The sequence below is a fragment of the Castor canadensis genome, chromosome 6 (genome assembly GCF_047511655.1).
Source record: "Castor canadensis chromosome 6, mCasCan1.hap1v2, whole genome shotgun sequence".
Taxonomy (NCBI): Eukaryota; Metazoa; Chordata; class Mammalia; order Rodentia; family Castoridae; genus Castor; species Castor canadensis.
In genome coordinates, this window is record NC_133391.1 from 79,565,413 (window position 1) to 79,586,256 (window position 20,844).

Genomic DNA, 20,844 nt, shown 5'->3' on the forward strand with positions numbered 1-20,844 from the left:
TGCCTCTAACTTTGGAGGCAGGTGGAAGGTTAGAGATTCCTGGGTCTTTGAAGAGGCAGTTCTTTCTCACTGCGAGCAGTCTGGGAGGGTGGGCTCTTGCCTGGGGCGGGGGGAGGGGGAACAGACAGAGCAAGAGGGAAGTAAGAGAGAGAAAAAAAAAAAAAAAAAAAACTTGAGTGGGATATTCTTGTTGGGCAGTAGCGCGTGAGTAACGGGGGAGGTTTTTTGTGGTCTGGTGAGTTCCAGCTATGAGTGAGAGTTTAACTATTAATACACTTAATCAAGGACACTTCACAAACACACATATACAACCACACACACAGCACTAGGATAGGACCAGGTGGTGGGGGTAAAAGAGAGAGCCCCAGAGGACAAAAGAGGGAAGGCCCCAATCAGGGGCCCAGGAGGCAGAGTTTCCGTCCTGTGCTTGCCTCCAGAGCAGGGGCAGAGTGGTTCTGCACCCCCAGAAAAGTAGGGTTTGATAGGCAGTAGGTGTAACACTTATATATCAGGCCTATGAATGAATAAATCAATTACACATAAACAGTGGGCTATGATAATGATGGTAGTAACAAGTGAGCCTGCCCCATTCTTGACCAGCCCAGGCATGCTCCAGAGCACCATGCTTGGAATTAGTTCTGATTAGATGGGTCACCCCTCCACAGGAGGGCTCTGCGAAAGCAGGCCTGGGTCTGACTCAACAGTATTTCCCCATTTCTCTATCCTGCACCCTAGAAAGTCAGCCAACCTTAGTCCAGTCCATATCCCTGCCTCTCTGCCTGGAGTGACTCTCATCTCCATTCTATCCTCCCATGAATAACTAGGTGGAGTCCAAAAGAGGGTGGGTATTTAATTCAGAGACTTGGTTCTTTATCCAGATGCAGCCTTGCCCCCACACTCCTATGGGCCTCAGTTTCACACTTGCCAAATGGGTAGAAGACAGGCAAAGAGCTGGACAGAGACAGCAAAAGTTTAGGGTTACAATGGGAGCCCTAGGGCCTGTGGAGGGAGGCAGGGCCTGGACCCTGGATGCAGAATCCTCCCCTTTCCTCCTCCCCCACACAACCCAGCCCAGCTGGGTGGACATTCCAGGCCTCACGTGATAAAGAGGAGGCCGCTGGCCCTCGGGTAAGTCAACAGGCTCTGTGGCAGGAGAGATAGGAGGCCCAGGCCAGGGTCACCTGCTGAGCCGGGAAAACAGTTGGGCAAACAGCCGGGCCCAAACACATACATAAATAAGGCATCAACAGCCAGCCAGGCAGCCAAGGGTCTGTCTTCTGTGCAGGAACCTCGGCCCCAACCTTGGAAAGGGAGGCAGTATGGGAGAGAGAGGCTCAAGGTTGATTAGGGGCTGTCCCTGGAGAGCCCCAGGTCCTGCCAGGATGGAAGGGGGAACATATACCAAGCTCCAGGGCTGTCTGGGAAAGCAAAGGCCAACTGCCCTCAGCTGTTCCCACCCCTTACCAGGGCAAAAAAATCAAACTGTCACCCCCCCCCCTTCCAAAGGAGAGAGGACAATTTCCGTTCTGGGAGGGGGGTGACAGCTGCAGAGCGGGCCACCCCCCCTCCCCCTTTTCCAAGCTCCAGCTTCACTCTCATCTAGGGAAACTGCTAAATCAACACCATGCAGTTACAGGGAAGTAGCACCGGTCGGAGTCTGCCCGCGCCGCTCTCAAAAAGAGGGTTGGAAGAGGCATCGGTTCCAGTTACTGGGTTTCAAGTGGTGAACAGAACCCAGGAAACCGGGAGGATCGTGTCAAGCTTAGGCCAATCGCTCCCCCCCTCCAAATGTCTAATTTAAATGCTCCCAACCGCGAGGACAGACCCCACCTCCACCCCCGAGGGCTGGGGGGGCAGCTGAGGTGGCGCCGGGCGTTCAAATCGCGCTCCAAACAAGTCCGCAGCGACCGCGCTCGCAGCCCCCGCCAGGCGGCCCCAGCGGAAAACTTGAAAGGGACTCTGTTTGCCGGCGGCCCTGGGGCGGCTCCGGCGGGGGCGAGGGCCGAGCGATCACACACGCCTCCCTCCCCAGCGCTTCCCGAGCAAACGCGGGGACCGGGGGTGGGGGTGGACGGGGGGAGACTGAACCCTCTACAAAACGTAGGGTTCCAAATAGGGACCAGGGGAAAGCTTAGGATCAAGAAGGTGCCTGTAGAACGCCCTTTCAGCAACCCCAATCTTAAGACCCTACTCTCAGACCACCCAAGGTCCAGGGGGCAAAGTAGGGCGCGGCTGCCAAACCTTCAGACCCCAGCCGCAGGACACTCGAAAGGAGCAGGTCTTTCGAAATGATTCACTTCAGAATCTCCCAAATCTATTGGTGCCTCCTTACAGCCCGTGGCACCAGCCCAACTCTGAGCACCTCTTATGATTCCCTTGGGAGAAGAGAGAGACCTTTCTCTCTCATTGGGTGCTTCAGCTCTTCTGACAGGACCCAGGGTAGCCCCCCATTTAAAAACTGGGGTCCCTCGCTTTGGTCGATTCTACACATAAACAAAGCCAGGCGCACCCCGCGCTCCCTGCCGGAAAGCAGCCCATTCCGGGAGAGGACAACTTCCCCCAGTCGGAAAATTAACACATTCCTCTCCCGGCGGGGCAGCCCCTCGCTCCAGGGGTGCGAAGGGGAGGGGGGCCCAGTCCACACTTTAGGGGTAAATTAAAGGCCAGAGGAGCGTGGCAGGAACCTGGGACGCCCGCCTCCCCCACATCTCCGGAGCTAAGGGAACACCCCCATTCTCCATCCCTCGCCTGGCACCGCGGGGCTCGGAAGGCAGCCCGAAAGACTCCCCAAGGTTGGAGGGGAAGGCAGAGAGACCGCGCAGCACGGCAGAGGTGGTGGGGGGAGTGATAATTTGGGGGAAGGAAAAAAGGTCAAACTTGATCAGCCCGCCTGCGACCCTGCGGGCAGCGGAGGCGAGGAGCCGCAGGGGAAATACAGAAGTGGCCGCCGCCTCTTCCAAGTGGAGGGGGAGGCTCAGCCACGCGTGGTCGAGGACGTTCAGGGCAGTGACGGTCGCCCCCAAACACCGGGCTGATGCGGGGAGCGCGCGCTTGAGATCCCCAAGCAGCCGCCCCCGCAGGCGGAGCGTCAGCCCTACATCTAGGGGAGAAGACCCCGGGCGCTCGCTGCCCCAACGCCCGCGAGCTCCAGTAATTGGAAAGCGACCGCACACCGCAGGGAGAGTCCCAGCCCCATTCCACGGCGCCCAACCCGCCGTTCTCAACCCTAAAATCCCTCTTTTTGTCTGAACTCAGTGATCTGCGACCGAGCATACTGCGGCTTAGGGAGGACTGGGTATAGCAGCGGCCACCGAATGATCACCGGCGCTAGATCTGCTAGACTCCTGGGTTCTGCATCTCAGGCTGCGGGTATCCCCCGCCCCGCCCAAACACGGACCCCTCCTTCCCCGTCCCTGGGTCTCCGCACCTGAACTTCGGGGGAACCCGCGCAGCCAAACTTTCCGCCGACTTGAAGCGAACTCCGGCCCCGGCCGCGCACCGAGCCCCGGGGGAGGAGAGGGAGGTAGGCGGGGAAGGGGAGGGGGCCGGCCTCCGAGGGGGTCGGGGGAGGGCCGTGGCCCGACACCTACCGGCTCTCCGAGTCGTCCTAGCCGCCACCACCGCCGTCGCCGCGAGGCCGAGGGGGAGGGGTGGGGCGGGGAGCCGCGCTCCGCTCTGGGCACTGCCGCCGCGGTGCGCTCCGCTCCAGTCGCCCGCCGTGCCTGGGTCCCGAGCCGGAGTCGCGCCGCCGCGGCTGGCCCGAGGCGGGGAGGGGGGGGAGCCTGCCGCACCTGCCCCTCCTCCCCCTCCCCGCGGCCCAAATTAAAAAAACAACAAAAAGCAACTAATCACCCCCGAGCGGAGCAAAGCGCGGCGCGGCGAGCGTAGGGCTCAGCTTGCGGCGCCCGGACTCAGCAGGCGGCGCGCATGGCTGGGTGCGGGCTGGGTCGCGGGGCCCGGCTTTTGGGGGCGAGGCTCGGCGGCTCTTCTAGCTCAGCTCGGACGCCTCCTCTCGTCGCCACCGCCTCCTCTGCTGCCGCCAGTGCCGCCGCCTCTACATCCCCACTCAGGCTCCGCCGCCTCTGCTGCCGCCGCCGCGCGCCCGCCCGGGCAGGAGCTCTGAACGCTGCCCGGGGGCTGCCGGCAAAACCCGGACCGGACTCACCGCTCCCTCCTCCCCCCCCACTGCCGCCTTTTCGGCTCCCCTCCCTCCTCCCCCCGCCTCCCTCCCTGCGCAGCTCTGGCCACTTGGACGCCGCAGGCTGAGGCTGGAGCCGCAGCCGCTGCGCTTCCAGATCCCCGCGCCCTGGCGAGGTCGGCCCAGGCTCAGCTCCCCGAGCGCCCTCCTTCACCATTTTTCCGCGCAAACTTTGCGGGGAAAAAAAAAAAAAAAAGAGGACCCCCCCCTCCGCCACACACACACCTTTGTAAGGGTTTCCTGGGCTTGGAGACGGAGACACACCTTCCGGGTAAATCTGCCGTCCCTCTGCTCCCTGTTTATCGGGGCAAGAGGCTACAAGGAACTGGAGGATTTGGCCGCGTACCCCCAGCTCAGGTGCTCTTTGGGCTCGAGACTCCTAGCCGAGGGTTGTTGAACCTAAGCGTGTGTTCAAAGACCCCACCCTTCCCAGAGCACTTTTCTGGATTCAGTGGGCACTAGCTAGGTCCGCCGGGAGAAAAGAGGCAGAAATTCCTGTCCCCATTTCACAGATGAGGAAACTGATTCAAGAATGGTCATTTTATTTCTTAAGAGGCAGACGCCAGCCTAACCTCTGAGTTCTGAGGTTTAGGTGACCACGCTGCGGTGTCCTAGAACCGTGGCCTAAGAACTCGGGCTGAAACAGTACCTGGAACACAGCAGCGCTCAATAGAAACTGGCCGAAGAAGAGAAAGAAAACTAAGCCCTGCCAGAGTAAACGCCCAGTGGGGACAGACAGATTTGAGCCCGCACATCCCATCAGTGTCCTCTCCGTCTGCCCATCTTGGGCTAATCCTATGACTGCAGATGTCTTCCTCTTAGCGACCCATAGAGAGAGCCCCAGGGTCGTATAATCCCAAACTGCATATAATCCCAAAGTGGAAGTTCTCCAATTCTCTGAGATTCGTGCTGGAGGGTTTCCAATCCCACCAAAAAAAAAAAAAAAAAGACCTTTTTCTAGGCAGAGAAAATGCAGCCCCCAGACCCAAACCAGGGTGGGGGATGAGAGGAGGAGCAGAGGAGCAGTGCGGTTGGGGAAGTCCGCCTCATGTCAAACGTTGCAGTCTGAAATCGATTGGGGTCCAGATAACAGGGAGTTAACTGCGGCGACGGCGACCGAGGCGCCTCCAGCCACAGGCGAGGCCTCTCTGTGAGAGAAGCGAAACTGTCTCCCACCTCGCTGCTTCCTCTCCTCTGCGTGGCCTGGCTATCTCCCAGCCATGACCAGGACCTTGGAACCCGGGTCTCCCGGAGCTGCAGCTTGATACCAACCCTCCAAGCCTTCTATATGTGGATTTGGGGCCTTAATCCAGCTGGGAGGTGGGAGTGAGGTCAAGGGGCAGACCTCATCTGGAATGTGTTGCCTCCCTTCTTCCTCCAGACATCCCAGGCTACAAGGAATGACTGCTCCCAGATATTGCAGACACCCACTTCCTAGCTAATTCCTTCCTTGCCCAAATGCTGATGTGTCCTCTCTTACCTACAGTGCCAAAGAACGGCTTCCTTGGGGAGGTGTTGAGCCCCTCTCCACCTTTCCAACAGACTTCTGCAAAGCTACCCCAAACAAACATAGCATGTGAGTAAAAGCAAGGTGCTTGCTATGGAAACAGTTTTAAAACAGTGAAGGCACCCAAATGCTCACCCCTAAACTGTGTGACTGTGTGTGTATGTGACTGGGATTTGAACTCAGGGCCTCACACTTGCTAGGCAGGGCTCTTACCACTTGAGCCATTCCACAAGTCACTTTTTTGTGATGATTTTTTTCGAGATAGGGTCTCTTGAACTATTTGCCTAGGGCTGGTTTGGAACCTCCATCCTCCTGATCTCTGCCCCTCAGTAGCCAGGATTACAGGCTGAGTCTTTTGCACCCAGCCCCTATACTGTTTGAAGTCTAGGGCCTCACCCTGAGTGTCAGGTAGTCCCTCTGGGCTTAACCCTGAGTGTCAGGCACTGTTTGGCACTGACCACACAAGGAAAAAGGGAACATAATTCCCTAGTTTAGATACTCCAGGATATCCCAGCATTTAACCAGTTCCCGTCTATCATTTCTGGGGGAGGTGAGGAAGGACCTATTCCCTGAGAGTCAGCAGCAGGCCCCAGAAGATTGGGACCCAAGAAACTATCCCTCGAGTCCCTGAAGCCTAAGGTCAGTCTAGAATCAGGAACTGTACACTGAGCCTGGCACTGGTAACTTTAACCTATAATCCTAGCTACTCAGGAGGCAGAGATCAGGAGGATCTAGGTTCAAAGCCAGCCTGGGCAAATAGTTTATAAGACCCTATCTCAAAAATACCCAACACAAAACGGCTGATGGAGTGGTTCAAGTGATAAGAGTGCCTACCTAGCAAGCATAAGGCCCTGAGTTCAAACCCCAGTACTGCCAAAAAATAGACCTGCACCCCCCAAAAAAATGCTCTATGCTGGGATCCCCACTTTATGCTGTTAATTATCAGCTTTTTGGGGACCTCTGTCCCCACCTCACTCCCAAACTCAGGAGGGCAAAGCCCAAGGCGCTGCAGGCTGCCATGGGGATCCAAATGGGGATGGCCTCCCCAGGACAGCCGTGATGACATGTTCCTGGCCCAGTTTAGAGGGTAAATCTTGGTGTTTTCCCCTTCTCATAGAAATTAAGAACTGGGAGAGATCCAGCCCTCACCTGTCCAACTCAGGGGAACCAGAGAGGAAAGGGGTAGATTGTATAGATGGAAAATGCAACATGACCAGGAAATTTCATGAGCAAACCATCCATGCTGATGGGAGAGATCCAAGAACTCTCAATCATGGATAAGTGAGACAAGTGGAGGACATCCAGTATAGATGGGGTGGGAATCTTTGCCTTTGGGAGAGATCATCCCCACCTTCGCCCCCTTTCCCAAGAAGAAAGGATGTTATCTTGGCTCAATTTTATGCCCCTCCCCCCACATCCAAGAAGGAATATTTGTTTCACATTGTTATTTAACTTTCTCCTGAGTTTTCACCCATTCAATCAAGCCTTCAAGTTAGGAAGCAAATTCCTCAAGTTTCTAGCACCTTTGGGCAAAAGAGGGCTGGTGTATCCATCTTCCCTGTCTTCTGCAGAGGAATATATCAATTCTGTAAACTAAGTATGATGATCCTTTTTTTTTTTTGAGGGGACTGGGGTTTGAAATCAGGGCTTCACCTTTGCAAAGCAGCTGCTCTAACACTTGAGTCACACCTCCAGTCCATTTTACTCTGCCTGGGCTAGCCTTGAACATAGACCCTCCTGATTTCAACCTTTCAAGTAACTAGTATTACGGGCATAAGCTACTGGATCTTGAATCCTGCTGATAACATTCATGTCTGTCACTGATGAAGCCCTTACCTATCTCATTTACTCCTTATATTGTCCTCATTTTTCAGATAAGGAAACTGAAGTAAGATTGGCACCCAAGTTGTTCCTTGACCCTGAGAAATTTGCTGTCATTGTGAGGCTTTTCAGAACAGATCTGATCTGGGACTCACCTGGTTCATGTCCTATGGTATCTCCCCAGAGCTCATAGGATTAGCTCAAGCCCTTTAACCCACTTGACCTTGCTTCCCTAACCAGCACTTTCCTCCCTACAGTCCCCAGGTTGTGCTGATTAATACCACTTAACACTGGTAGACCCCTGGGATACCCCCAAGACCGCCCCATTTCAGGTTTACAGAGCTTTGCATGTTCTGTTCCCTTTGTCTAAAAGGGCTTTAATAAGTCTCACCCCACAAACTCCTATCGAACAACAAGAACACTTCTACTGGGAACCTTCTCTGTCACTCCTAACCTGAGTTTGGTCCCACCTACAAGGCCACCAGGAGACTTTGTGCTAATTAGAAAAGGTTCATGATGGCCTTTTAGCCTTTGCTAGGTACCATTTTGAAGTGCATGCACTGCACACCTGCACTCTGTGGCTTGGCTTTGGGCCTGTCATCTGTCCCTTCATATGACCACAGTGACCACATTGCACAGAAATAGCTTTTCTGCATTTTTTCTTTTGTGCAGGGCTGGAGAGCGAACCCAGAGCTTCACTCATACTAGGCAAACTCTCAACCACTGAGCTGTATACCCAGCCCCAAGAAACAGCTTTTATTTGCTCATCTGTTTCCCTGTCCACTCACTACTGCCACCCAGGAAAATTCTTTGAGGGTAAGGGAGGGTCTCTCACCTGACAGAGGCCTTGTTGTAGGTACTACCAGTAATAACAATTGTAGCTAACATCCTTCTGAGCACTTAAAATGTGTCCAGCATGGTGCTAATTTCTGTGTGTACTGAATCCTTATGTTTGGACACTTTGCCTGAGGTTACAAAGTAGGAAAACCAGGATTTCAATCCAAACCTTATCTGAAGCATTTTCTACAACTACCATAAGTAAGCTAATGTGCATCACTGATTAATGCCCCAGTGACTGGAAATGGCTGTATGGAGGAGTATAGGTGTGGGTCCATTTTCCTACCCCCTGCCCCCAACTACATACATGCTATAGTTAACCACAGACAAAGCTCACATTCTCTGGCCGGAACAGGGAATTCAGACTATGTGGAAAGGAGAGGATGAGTAGGGATAGTGGAGGGGGCTAAGGGAGTGTCATGTCCCTAAACTGTTAGGCTTGGCTTCGCTAGGCACAATCAAGATTCAGTTGTCTGCCCTGTGGGAATGGGACTGAGTGTTCCCAGAGGCCAAAGCTGTGGTTCCAGTCCCATCCCCACAGTAGGAAGAGGGAGGGGAGGTAACTGAAGGGGAGGCATGGTGGAGGGGTGGGTACTGCTCCCAAACCTGGAGGCCCTAAGCCTGGGCAGTGAGAAGTCAGTGGGGCCTGAAGGCGCCCTACGCAAGGCCTGAAGGCTAAGGTGGGCTGGCATGGGGGAGGCCTGCTGGGGACAGGGGTGGGGCTCGGTCTCTCACCAATGGGCCCCAGATGGCAGAGCAAGATGATAAATGCCCTTCACAATGGGACAGTTCAGCTTCTCTTTAAACCAGGGGTCCCAAACACCCCAACCACTAAACCCTACTATGCCATTCCTTCAGACACCAGAGAATAGGGTACTCAGGTGGTGCCTGGGGTGGGCCCAGGATGAACTACTCTTTGAACTGGTGGGACTAGTTCTGTGTCTAGCTGCCTGGGCAGTCACGGGTTGCCTGCTGGGCCAGGGAGGAGGCCTCAAGAAGGGGCCCCTTGTAAATCGTTAACTCCCAGAGCCGCCACCAGGTCCCCTGGGCCCACCCCCAATCCTGACTCTGGCCCTGAGTCCCCACACTGGGGCAGAAGTCAAAGGTCAGAGGTTAGAGCCAGAGGTCTCAGCACCTTAGCAAGTTCTTCCCCCAACTCTCAGGGAGAAGGGGAGTTTCTGTGGAGGTGGCCCTATCTTTAAATTCTGGGAGCTTCTCCTAGTCTGCCCTCCAGCCTTCCTGCTGCAGACCTATGTCTCCCAGAGGAAAGAACCAGGCATTTTGGGTGGGCCTTGGGGCAACCCCTGGGCAAACCCCAGCCCCACCAGTACCACATAATTATGCCAGTCCCACCCATTCTACCTAAAGGAGTGCTTGTCACAAGGATTATATAATGAATAGGGTGAGGAAAAGAACTAGATGCTGTTCACAATTGGGATGGGACCCTCTGCATCCTAACCTCTCCATCTTGGGGTTGGGGACCCAGTGGAAACAACAGGGCTGCCTTACTGGAGGAATTATTTAAGGAAACCCTTTATCTGTCTAGTAGGTAATCTGTGTAGCAATCTATTACGATTTTTGCAAGTAAGGAAACTGAGGTTCTGAGAGGGGAGGTGACTTATCCTGGCTATGACAGCTGTACAGGAACAGGGCCTGGATTCAGAACAGTTTTATGCATCAAGAATAAGAGATGGGTTCAATCCATCTCTTCCTCAAATTCTTAAGCTATAGCTGAGGAGACATCTGTCCTCCCAGTGTATTACTGCTGGGAGCCTCTGATACGGGGACAGATGGGGGTGTAGGTGGATAGGAGACCACCAATGCCCCCCACCTCTCTGGGAGCCCCTCCCCTAGCTCACACCCCCCAGCTTCTATAGGGAGACTTGGTCACTCTGTCCCTCCTCTCCCCCTGAAGGATTCTCCAGACAGGCCAATGAGAGAGGACGGATGGTGCTGCCACCCCTTTCACGAGGGAGGCATCGCAGAAGCTGAGGAGACATTAAAAAAAAAGTCAACTTTTAATCGAGATTGCAGATTCAGAAAATTCATAAGTGAGATGATTCCCTAAGGAAATAGAAAAAGTTACTTCCGGCATGCCTAAATTGGGCATGCTTCAAACAGGGGCTGTTGAGAAGTCATTAAGATACACATGATGATTTCTTTAGATATATGTGAGCTGTCAGGAAGGCTGGCCACTGCTCTGGCTAGAGAGGACACCTGGTACCCCTGGATTGCCCACCTTCCCCTACTCTGACACAGAGCTGAGGCAGGAAGGGAAAGTGGGGAGAATTCTCTACCTGCCAGACCCCAGGAGCCACTGCCCAGAAACTGTAGCAGAGAGAGTGGAACAGGACCATGGCTAGATAGAGCTTTTTATTGTTGTACATCATTTTTTCCCTCTTCCTAATAGGATAATGGACACTGGCAGGGCAACAACTATCTACCTTCCTTGGAAAACTGGAAGGGACTCACTTTTCTTGTCCCCTGTCCCTTCCCCATTCCTTGGGCCAGCCTGAGAAAGTGGGTACCTATTTGGACATAGAATTACCAGAATACTCTCACAGACCTGCACCTGAAATCCTTGCCTGGGCAGGGAGAGGTTGAAGAGGGTGAGAGTTGTGCCACGTCACTCTTTGGTCTCTCCCTCCAGAGAAAACTGGGGTGTGAACTTCCTGGGAAAAGCTCCAGGATAACCAGTAGCTTTTGAGAACATTCTTATCTGCCCATTGCAGCCACCTTCATGTTCTCAGATGGAAGGCTTACCTGAGGCTTAACACTCCTTCGAGCCTTCGAGGATGTTTCTGCCTCCTGCTTTCCTTATGCCTAGGTTTTGTGTGGTACTGGAATTTGAACTCAGGGCCTTGCTAGTCAAGTACACTACCAGTTGAGCCATGTGCCTATCCCAAAATACTGAGCAAATTTGATTTTTTTTTTTTTTGCGGTGCTGGGGTTTAAACTCAGGGCCTCACTGCTTGCTTGCTAGACAGGCACTCTACCATTTGAGGTACTTATGCCTAAAATTTTCCAGAATGAAGTCGAAGCAGATCACTACTGTATATGGATCACCTTCCCCCTCCATACACTGCTGCAGCCCAGGACAGGGATAAGTCCTTCCTTACCCATTTCCTTGCGTTGCCCAGGGTCTGGCCCCCAGTTGATACTAAATAAATGTTTACAGAAGAGGAGGGAAGGCATCAGGATGTGGCTGGAGCTCGTCTGTGTCATACGGAGGTGGGGCATGGGAAGAAGACAGGCCAGTGCCTAGTCAGGGTATTGTAGTGAGGGTGTCCGAACCCCTTTCCTGAGGCACATGTGTTTCAGTAGCCCACTCCTTCCTTTACTGCCAAATCATCAGGGAAAGCAAGAAACCTGAGCTGGATAGTGATGGCTACATTGCCTTTTGAGTGACCCGAACCCGATCCTGGCCAGGCTGAGGCACTATTTTAAACCCTAGTCCCAAGCTGCAGGCCTTAGCCAACCAGGCTTATCTCTGATTACAAAGCCACTGCCCACTTCCCAGCCACTCCATCCTCACCAACCTAGGACCCCCCCCCCCAAAACTGGTGACAGGTCAGTGTGTCATAAGACTGTTTTCTGGCACCAGTGCCCCTCTTCCACCATCACTCCCTGGCCTTGTCCACTTAGGCATTCTCATCCCTCCATCTGGGGCTGGCGGAGTGGCTGGTGGTAGAGCACCTGCCAAGCAAGCATGAGGCCCTGAGTTCAAACCCTGGTACTGCCAAAAAAAAAAAAAAAAAAAAAGCTCTCTTTCCCAGGAATGAGGGCACACCCAATCAGAAGGACTGTAATGTTGTGCTGAGCATCATTTCTGTTAGGGCCAGAGCATGCAGATCAGGACAGGGTTGATACTTTAGGAAGAAAGGAAGTAGGTTAGACAGAAGTAGGGTCTTCCCAGCAGTGAGACAGTATATCAGAGAGCTTGCCTGCTTGCCTGCCTGCCTGGCAGCCTGGGCAGGATAAGGAAAATGACTCCAGAAGGCGGCCCCACCCCAATCCTCTGTTTTAGGGGCTAGGGTTGGAGATATTCAGAAACATTTAGAAACATTTAGCCAACCCCAATGTTCTCCCCCCTCCCACCTTCCTGGAGGGGGCAGTCATCAGCTCAGTGCTCAGGTGGCCAGTTGTCTGGGCCTGCTGGACCTATGTTCACCATCTCTCCTACTCCTGGCAGTACCCCCACTGTCTGAGTCCGGCCAGCGCCATCTCTGACCAACAGTGACCTAGAGGGAGACAGCAGAGCCGTTACCAGGCACCGAGGGGAGGGAGGACCATCAAATCAGTGCTGGCAGCCCCCATCTTGAGCTGGCTGGATCAAAGGCCACCTAGACAGCCCCATGACCTTGTCTACTCCCCTGCCTCCATGACTTCAGCAGTATGGTGTTGGCACCATGCCCAGAGCAGCTGAGCAGTGACACCAACAGCCCTGCCATCTCAGGCAAGCACGGCTTGCTCCAACCTGGCAGTTGGGGCAATGGGGGTAATAATTCTGGACCTGAGACAGCTGAGGACAGGGCTGTTTTGGAAGATTCCCTCCCCACTATTGCAGATCTGGCATCCCCATGCCATCCTGGCTGTCCCCTGCAGAGGGTTGGTCTTGAGGCTAAAGCAGTGGTTTTCAACTAGAAAATCTCCCACAGAACATTTGGCAATGTCTGGAGACTTTCTGTAGTACGCGATCAAACCCAGGCCCTTGTGCATGGTGAGCAAGGGCTCTACCACTGAGCTACATTCCCAGTCCTTTGGAGACCTTTTTGTCAGAACTGCTACTACTGGCATCTAATGAGTAGAAAAGAGAGATAAGGTTAAACATCTTATAATACACAGAACAAAGAATTAAATGGCCTATGACCCAGAATGTCAAGTACGGAGGTGTAAAAAGCCCAGGAATAACTTCCCTGACTAATCTAGGAGCTAGAAAGGGGAGGCATTCTCTATCCACTACCACCACCACATAAACAGACACTAAAGCTCATCATCTCTCACTGGCATGCTAGGCAGAGAACGCTTTCTGCCACTCTGTCTTCAAAGGCCCCTTGTGACCAGGCTTGGCGGCACTCACCTCTAATCCCAGCTACTTGGGAGGCTGAGGCAGGAGAATCACAAGTTCAAGCCTTAAAAAAGGCTTTCACCTACCCACACCAGTTTCTGGTACCCAGGGTGAGGGGCGTGGCAATGTATTTCAGCAGCCCAGAGGGGGTTGGAGGGGCTTATACATTTACTTCCAGGCAAACTTCAGAACCCTCTCCCAATGAGGATTCTGGGCCTGTGCAAAACAGTGGGGACAGTCCTAAAGGACTGGACAAGTCATAGGCTGGTTGAGAGCTCTGGCCGCCTCCTCATCTCTCCACCCCCTCCCATTTCTATTTAGGAGGCAGCTATGGTAGCTCAGCTCCTGTCTCCGGTTTCCTAGGGAGCTCTACTGAAGCAGCCCAGCCTCCTTGGGTCCATCTGTCAGGGAGGCTGTTCCGCCCCATCGATTGCTGTTCCCAGGGGGTTGTGTTGCTTGAGGGACCCAATGTGGCCGCCAGATAGGAGGGAATCACACAGATAAGAGGTGTGTTTGTGTGTGTTGGGGGGGACAGCTTGGCAGCAGGCAGAGCCAAGAGAGGCTGACGCAAATGTAGACAGGCATAAGAAATGTAGAGGGCAGGGGCAGTGAGACAGCAGGCTAGCTAGAATGACCTCTGAAGCCAGCTGGCACCGAGGGCTCCATTTTGCCTTTGAACACACCTCGCTCCCACTTGCAAAGACAACAATAACAATAGCTGACATTTATTGAGCAGGAACAATGTGCCTGGCACTGGGCTGGGGGCTCCATACACCTCTGCTCTCACTTGAAGATCGAGCCCATTCAAAGCAGGTGCTTCAATTTTCTAACAGAAGAGGAAGAGACTCAGAGAGGCTGCAGCACTTGTCAGTAGCCACACAGAAGAGCTGGAGCTAGTCTTGGATGGTCAGCCTAGCCCAGTGGCTATATCCTAGCTCCAGACTGACAGAGCTAGGTCTGTAGGGGAGGAGGCAGTCTCGCCTAGCCAGAGGCCCTACCCGCCCTCCCTGTGGAGCCGCTGCCTCCTCCCCCGGGCTGCGTGACATCTGCCCCGCTTCCCGGCCCCAGACAGCTGCCCAAAGCCACGTCAGCACTTCCACCAGGGAGTCTGGAAATTGGCTCTGGCCCCTGGATGAGGGCGGAGAAGCGTGGGGGGACTGTGGGCTCCCGCCTGGATGGCTCTCAAAGAGGGTGACACACTCAGCTGAACAGAAGATAGGGTCACATGAGTTTAGGCAGCACTGCTCCTATGAACCTCAGTTACCCGCAAATGCGTGTGTGCGTGTGATAGGGATGTGCTTTGGGAGAGGTCTCAGACAAGGTAGTAGCATCCAGAGTGGACAAGGAGCATATATTCTCACTCAGCCACAGTTCTGGGACACCAGGGACAGCCTTCAACCCTCACGGTCCACTGGGGTCAAGTGGTCATTTGGTGGGACTCGGGTGGGAATGGAAGGTAGGGAGGTTGTAGGTGCCGAGCCTAGATCTGCACACAAGCACGCAAGCCGGCTGGGGCCAGAGATAACCAGAGCCTCCCGGAAAATCATTAGCATCTGTTTTGGGCCAGCAAAGTTGGCCCGCAGGCGCCTCCGCCCCGCCGGAAACGGCTGGCCTCACCAGGGGCCAGCGCACAGGCGCTCTCACAGCCCAGCCAGTTCAAACTCATGTAGGGACAACATCCACCCACTCGCCCACCCCGAGTGAGGGGCGGCTCAGCCAGCTGGTGGAGGTTGGGCCGTGCCGTCGGGGGCTTCCTCAGTAAAATGGGCTGTCCGGTCCGCTCTCCCGGCAATCCAGGCCGGCTCTTGGATGTGTCTGTGCTGGCAACAGCCCAGGGAGTGTGTGGAAATGACACCGCCAGGGCGGCGGAGATCCCCCCTCCTGACATTGGCTGGAAAGTGGAGCAGCTTGTCAGGGACAATCAATGGCGATCGATCGCCGTGCGGCGCTGGCGGATGGCGCGGGGGAGGGGTGGCGCGGCTGGCCAGGGTTGGGGGTATCAGTGGCAGAGGTCAAAAAACACACAGACCCGCAAGACGGCACAGGAAGGGGTCGCAGGGACACAGAATCAGTCCGGGAGACATTACTATGGGCCACCACACCACAAAGGAGGCAGACTCACACAGAATTACACCACATAGTCTCTGACACAATTCACACCAGGGTCAAACCTCTGTTTGCATGGGCATACAACAGGGTCAGAGACACATAACTATACAATGATATACAATCAGTCACACTATCACAAAACCAGTTTACCGTACCACCACTGGGCCTCACACAACTGATGACCCTACCCTAGACATCCACCATGTCACCAGGTCACAAAATGAGTCATCCATTCCACTAGCTAGTCTCAACCACACAACAGTGGGGAGTTATATATTCTGGCTGCACAACAAAGCAAAAAGTCACATAGCCACATTACACATCATCACCACCTCAAAGAACATTGTTAATTGGATCTCACTCTATGCAACAGTATGAAGAGCCTTAGTATACAAAAGGGCGAAATGCCACAAGATGCACCCCAATAACTAAGACAGGGATAAAGCTGTTTCATCCCAACACAAATATAATTGTGCACCCTATCACACTCACAGGCAAACCAGCATTAACTAAGGGTCTTCTGACAGGACTACAAGTAAATACCACAGGGCCAGGCATACAGTAACCACTCAACACATACATGTGTCTGTCTGTCTGTCCTTAGCTTATTATTAATGGTTATATGATACTAGATCATGTCTATATAATGACTATCTACTTGACATCATTCTCTTCCAGTTTGGTCCCTTCCTCTCTCAGAACCTGATTCACCCCAGCAGCAAAACTAGCCATTACACATATCTGGAAAATAACTTGAGTGTCACAAACACAATTCAAGCTGCTGAACTTCTCCCAATACATAGCCACGCCCCTCAGAGAGAGGGTATGACCATGCAGTGGACCCCTGTGGCTCTGGTGGGGAAATCACCCCCAATCTTCACCAGGTAACTCAACTAGTACATAGCTACTGGCATCATTTCCTGTTTCTCCCACTGTAAGATACAAAGCACTTCCATCCCCAACCATCACCTACCCAGAATCTCAGAGCCTCCCAAATAAGCTCCCTAAGAGATATCCCTAGTTAATCCTTGTCTCCATTCCTTCATTTTCCTCAAAATAAACTGAGCTATCAGCTGCAGTCCCCAGAAAGGCTCTGTCCATTACAAATCTAAAGCAGAAAGCATGACTGGGCCTGGATCTCAGCAAATGTTCTCCATTCCCATCCCCAATGGGTTGACGTGTGAGGAAGCAGGGCCAAGATCCTTAGTCCTTTAGGGACTGTTCCAGGGAAGGAAGGGACAGCTGGGCTGTACCTTTCACTTCTTTCAGTTCAGGCCTGGGCCCACCCAGGGGCTTCTAGGAACCTCTTGCAGCCAGGAAGCTCCCCCTAAAGGTCATATCTAGACTGACTTCCAACATTCCTCACTTTTGCCTGGCTGTGTGACGTTGGTTAATTTTCCAACCTCTCTGTGTCAGGATCCCAAGTCCTGCACACTGATGCGAGACAGCCTCCCCAGAGAGGTTTTCCTTGACTAGAAGGGATATTATTGGCTATAGTAGTGACTGCAATTATCCACTTACTCATCCCTGTCCTTCCCCCTTCAGGCAGGGCTGGGAAAACAGCTAGGGAAGATCTGGTCTTCCACAGCACCCTCCACCCCCATGGATGGAGGCAAATTTTTCCTCTAACTCCCTTCCTCCAGGCTTTATTCAACAGGAGGTACTGCTATAGTCAGGTCGGCCAGGCATGTCCATCCATCTGCCTACCTACCCTATTTGTGGACACTCTTGCTGAGTGGGTTTGTGAGCCACTGGCCACAAAGGGCCATAAATCCTGCTCAGGTCCCAGAGTAACTCAAGAACTGGTAACTGCTTCAAGAAGGACAAACCTCTGGGTTGTACAGAAATCTAGGAAAGAGGTCCCACCATCCATACCTGCAGTCCTGAACCCTTAAGCCTCCACAGACACAACTCTTTAATAAAAAGTCTATTTTCCATCAAGCATCGCCTATGGACCAGACTAGGAACCAAGTGCCCACTTAATAGATGAGAAAAACCAAACAACAGATAAATTAGTTGCCCAAGATTTACAATGGAAAGGTCTTGGGCCTGTGATTCAAACCTAGAACTGAATCCTGTTCTTCAAAGGCTACAGATTTAGGCTCACAGCCATATGCATAAACACTAAGGAATGTCCACACTCACAATTCTTACTCTCACAAGCTCCTGAACACATGAACAGCCCCTCCTGCATACACACATACACACACACACACACACACACACACACACGCTGGCCTATGCTCTCCCACGCCTGGAGCCTGTCAACCACATTCTCTATGGCTCCCTCCTTCTAACAGGGACAAGGGCAGGCAGGGAGTCTACATTCCCAGGTTTCCGCCCTGACCCTGACCCCCCCCCTTCCCCACCAGAGCACACATTCTTTCTGTTGCAGCCAGATAACCAGCCCCAGGAGGGGAGTCTGGGGGAGAGCAAGGCATTCTGGGGGCCAGGCTGCTAGCCCCAGCTCCACTGCTATGTCTGAGGTAGTATCAAGCCAGGGGCTTTCCCTACAGGTAGCCCCCATCCCTCTAGTCAGCAAGGATTCCCTCAGGATTTATTCCAGAGACTTTCTTAGGCCCAGAGCTTCCTTTGGATGCAAAGTCCCTCACATGGTTAGGAACTAAAGCAGGATCTGGGGAGCCCCCAAGACCTCCCTCTCTAAAGTTTATCAGTAGGAAAAAGCCTAACTTATAGGCAACAATAGCCTCTAGCAGCTTTCCCCATCTGGGGGTAGTGGCAGTTCTCACAACTCTGCCTGGGTTGCAGCCACTTGGTGGGCTCAGCAAATCTGCAGATATTTGCATACCCAGATGGCCAAGACTAGAATTTCAAAGAATTCCCCATGAAGAAGCAGCTGGCTTCCGGGTGGTGGCCCTGGAGGCTTGCAGCTGTTGGGCTGGAAGACTGGGGAGCCTGGGGACCCCAAACAGATCGAAACAGACAAGAAAAGAACATTTCTCAGGCCCTGTCATCAGTGCCTGCTCTGCTCCTCGGGTCCCAAGCCACCATCCTCGGGGCCTGAAGGAGCCATGTTATGGTTGCCCAGGGTAGATGGGCACGTATGTGAGAGTGGGTTCAGTGGGAGCACAAGGACTACTTCTGCAAAAGGCCACACTACCAGAAACGCGGACTCCCATGTTCACATGAAGCAACAGACACTTCTTTGTTCCCATGTAGCATGCAGCCAAGTGGGCAAAAGTCCTGGGTTAGACCCTGCCTGGCCTGTTCACACACAGGGAAATAGTTACAACAGCAATGGGGAAGGGAGAGTGGAACTAACAGCCTGATAGAGTAGGCCTTGGGATAGTGGTAGGCCTTGGGCTGCAATGTTGGTCACTCACCTGTTCCCTCATTGTAAGGCTGAGAACCTGACTGGTTCCAGACATGGCAAATAAAAACCAAGCCCAAAAGCAGCTTCCCCAATCCAACAAAAGCCCCTCTCAGGTTCTGCCCATACAGATTCACTGACCACACACCTTAGAACGGCTAAGAGCTATGGGTCATCACTGCCCTCTGCTGGCCACTCAGGCACTAGCACCCACTCAGGCTATCATATCACTTCCCACACAAACAAAAACATTTCAGTCATCTCTTCCACCTGTGAACACTGACTGTAACCCCAATTCTGCTGACACCTGAGTCAGAGGCTGATGGGGGGCAGGATGAGTAGGACCAAGCTAGGGACACAACAGGTCAGAGCAATTCCACACACCCAAATATAAATCTGAAACCCACCCTGCAACTTGTTAACAATGCAACAGAACCTTTCTCACTCTTATGTTCTTGCCTTGTTTTCTCCAAAAGAGGGCTAAGTTGAGATGTCCTGGACCATTCTCCCAGAAAGTGAGCTGTATTAGGTCTGAGCCAGTCTTGGTTTCCACAGTTCCCCCTGCAACTAGTGACTAGAAGCCCAGTCAGCTCCCCTCAAGATGGCAGTGATGCTGGTTTGGGGGAAGGGGGAGTAGTGGGTGGGTGAGGAGAACTGCCCAGAGGAACCAGACCAGTACTGTCACTTATTAGCTGGGGAAAGCTCCAGACACCACTGCTACCAAATAGGTATTCTTGCTTTTGTTAGTTACAAGTATGGAACATTTCTCTTACCTCTGAGATGGTGCTAGCTCTGGAGCCCAAATGTCAGATTACACTTGTGGCTGCTTCTAGAAACTTCCAAATTTATCTCATTTCTATGGAAAACGCAAGAAAGCTGGAAATTTGGGGAATAGCTTGTCTGTCCCAACAAAACCCTCCCCCTAAGTCACTTGTTCTCTAAAGGTGCTAACAATACAGGGCAGGGGGATGCCTTTCAAGATTCAAGAATTGAGGGGTTGGGGATTTAGCTCAGTGGAAGAGCGCTTGCCTGGCAAGTGTAAGGCCCTGAGTTCGGTCCCCAGCACCGGGGGGGGGGGGGGGGGGGGGAAAGCAAAGATTCAAGAATTGAGCTGGGTGAAGTAACATGGCTGCAGTGCTGGCACTTGGCACTGGCTGAGGCAGGGCCATCACTTTGAGTGCATGAGTTCATGACCAGCCTAGGAACGTGGTAAGGCCTCATCTCAAAAAACAAAACAAAACAAAAATCAAAGCAAAACAAACAAAACAACACCCAAAATTGGTAAGTACTTAGAAGGAAGTTCAAACAGGAGAATCTTTGAGAACAAGTAGCTCAGGGAAGAGAGGGGCGTGCCTGATGAAATGGCAGCAGTCACCCCTGTATCTTTAGAACTTTGAAAAGGAATACAATACATCCCCCAAGGCTTCTGCTGCTCTTCTTTCACATAATAGGAGGCCAAGCCTCGGTATTCAGTGGCTACTTTTTGCTTTTCATGTGTGATCAGCCATTTGCTTTCAGAATAAATGCAGACCAATCAGGTATCCCAGACTTGTAAAAGGCTAGTCTGCAAATAGCAGTTTATACAGAAGGTTAAAAACAATGAAAAAGAACTCAATCAAACATGACTATTAAGCTGCTGTACTGGTACCGTTATTCATACTGACTTAAATCTGCTAAAAGGCAGATTACACTATGCCTCTGACCAAATAAAACTCCATAAATAATGCAAAGACGAAAAGTGATCACTTGTAACAAAAATGTCTGACTTTGCCTCAACCAGTCCAGAAGCAATCATTGGGAACGAGCAAAGCTATTGGTGATTGTATTATTCAATCAGCCCTGAAGTCACAGGCTTTAGTTAGTCCAAACCTTTGAGCTTTCTCACTTAAATTGACTTAAGATAAAATACAGGATGAGGGAATTTGCTTCATGCATATGAACTCGGACGGTGCAATCCCCTGGCCAATTTTCCT

At 52.7% G+C, this 20,844-nt stretch overlaps 1 protein-coding gene across 3 annotated transcripts in view; it reads right to left on the reverse strand.

The window, feature by feature from the left end:
- Positions 1-4,143, reverse strand: part of Cxxc5 (CXXC finger protein 5) — a 32,883-nt gene extending 28,740 nt beyond the window's left edge. The window contains exon 1 of one of the 3 annotated variants that reach the window (XM_074076894.1): positions 3,853-4,143. The gene's annotated coding sequence lies outside the window, so the exon portion shown is untranslated. Of the gene's footprint in view, positions 1-3,427; positions 3,571-3,590 lie in introns of those variants that run through there. The other 2 variants (XM_020167923.2, XM_074076893.1) reach the window with 2 other exon arrangements.
- Positions 4,144-20,844: the final 16,701 nt, after the last annotated feature.